Source organism: Hyposmocoma kahamanoa, unplaced genomic scaffold, assembly GCF_003589595.1.
Source record: "Hyposmocoma kahamanoa isolate Upper Pololo Valley unplaced genomic scaffold, ASM358959v1 185, whole genome shotgun sequence".
NCBI lineage: Eukaryota > Metazoa > Arthropoda > Insecta > Lepidoptera > Cosmopterigidae > Hyposmocoma > Hyposmocoma kahamanoa.
Genome location: NW_020653715.1, coordinates 628,411 through 630,935, shown reverse-complemented (window position 1 = coordinate 630,935; position 2,525 = coordinate 628,411).

Genomic DNA, 2,525 nt, shown 5'->3' with positions numbered 1-2,525 from the left:
TAACAAATCGCTCATTTTGTGCTATATTGACGTATTGTAAATTGTGGCGGAATTTATTTATGTATGACAAAACATCTGTAACAAGAATTTATTTGCATTGGAAAAAAATCAGCAGAATAAAGTATTTTTTTTTTAATAAGTGAGTAAGTTTGCATTTTATATCCATCTCACCTGATGAAAAGCGACGATAAGGTCAACGATGTGACATGCGCACTTAAATAATGACTATTCATTCTCGCCTTGACAAAGCTCAAGTTATAGCGTTCGGCGAACAAGTCCGCTGGCAGGGATTTATATAAATATGGAAGCGAATCACTGCGTGTGAATCTTTGCAATTACCACAAAATAGGCGTGGCAGCCTTCGTCTATGCCTTTAATCATGCAATTCCATCGCGCACTCTTATATCTTGTACAATACTGTTATGCAGGCAACTTTGCGACGGTGTTTAAGGCTCTGCAGCTTTGCCTCTACTAAATCCGCGTCACCTATGAGCCTCTTTTTCAGCAGGCACGCTTTTCTAGTAAATCCAGTGCGACCAGTAGGTTTCTATTGTAAAAATACATAATTTATGATATGTTTGTTATAATTATTAATACAAAGATCGAACACTCAGAAAAAACACTCAGAAAAAATTCTCTCGATCCGGTCGGATTCGAACCGACGTCTTCTTGCATACCGTGTCAGACGCTGTACCAACTAAGCCACGGAACGAACCAACGGACCTCACGAATTTTTCTATGTGCTTGCGTCGTGTCTTTGTACTTGGTCTTTCAACGACTTTTTAGTCGTAGTCGCCATCTATGAGAAATCTATTACAGATTTATCACCCAGTTAGTACCTTTACAGCTACCAGTCCTGGCGAGAGATGTCGCTATTCACAGTATTAATTAAATTTTTATTGAATTGATATTCAATTATTTATTGTGAAATTACTCCACTAGCTTGTTATAATTATTAATACAAAGATCGAACACTCAGAAAAAATTCTATCTTTGTATTAATAATTATAACAAACTAGTGGAGTAATTTCACAAAAAATAATTGAATATCAATTTAATATAAATTTAATTTATGATGTGTTAATAAGTTTTATTAAAATGTCATAAATTTGAAATAAAGTTTAAAAAATCAATTCAAATCCATCTCCTGTAATATTACAAGAAGTATAATTGCGTCAGTGCAGCACCAAATGACCGAAATGTTGAACGTTATTTGGAATTAAAGTCTACAACCGCTCTGACCGTATGTTCCAAATTAAATTATTACCACCAACTTGGCAACGAATTAAAATTTTAATCGTAATTGTAATGATTTCTCTTGATCCAGGCCCTCAAATTAGGTCAGCCGAGAGCAGAGTTTAACGAAGAACATTCCATCGCAACTTTTATTTAAATAAGTATTACAAAGTGATTCTACTCGCCGTATTTTAACTGTTGATGTATTTAAAACTTCCTTCTCCAATAAATTCGATGTCTTCAACAAGATTCTAAAATGTTATTTTATTAAAGTCCGTTATTTATTATCCGGTTCTATTTAAATAAAATGGAGTTCTTAGGTTTTCACGATTGCTATGTATCTAAATGGCGTATATTTGTTTTTTAAACGAAGTGATGATTTGAATACTTTTTTAAATCAGAATTGTTATATATTGGATGATTACTGGTACGTCTTTGGATTCCGGAAAAACCTCTCTTACTTCACTCACATTTCCTTACACTCCCTCCTGTTCTTCTCACAACGCCTTCTTAACAATTTTCTTCGTGGCTGTGTTGAGTTATAATTCAAATTTAATCCTTATTTGGTTATTTTTGACTTCTAAGGCAAATATGTGTATTATCGACAAAGTGATACCATTTTGAATACAACACAAAATCATTTTGATTTCGATGTATTTTTTTATGATGCCACTTGACAACAGGAATGAAACAGTTGCAGTGCGACTCTGAGCTTTCAATCGCAAAGACTGAAAGCTCTGACTTTAGTGAAGTTGACAATAATATGACTGTGATTTCACCAGCACCCTTACCCTTCAAAACTGGAACGCAGTAATGCTTACATTACTGCTTGTCGGCGGAAATAGGGAAGATGATAGGCCTTCCCTGGACGAACTCCCTAGAGTTTCGAGAAAAGAGCTTTTTTTTTGCTCGTTCTTCTCAGGGAAGTCGGCACACTGAACGAGCAGTAGCTTAAAAATGATGTTTTCAATGTAAAAATTTTACCAATGGAATTAATGATTATTTGCTTTGACTTTGACTCTATCACAACGAGCTCTAATGATGTTAAACTTGTACTACTATTCAACCTCCAATAAGAAAGGAACCCCAAAAAGAAAAATATTTACAAAATATATGTAACATGTCAAGTTTGAAAATGAAAAACGATATATATTTTCAACTTCCTGGATGTGGCAATAATTTAAAGACAGAATAGACTGATGTTTAGGTAATATGTTATGTTTGTAAAGAAAATTGTGGAGCGTCTCAACGACTCTCGTCTTGTTTACGTTCCAATCTGTCGTGTCATC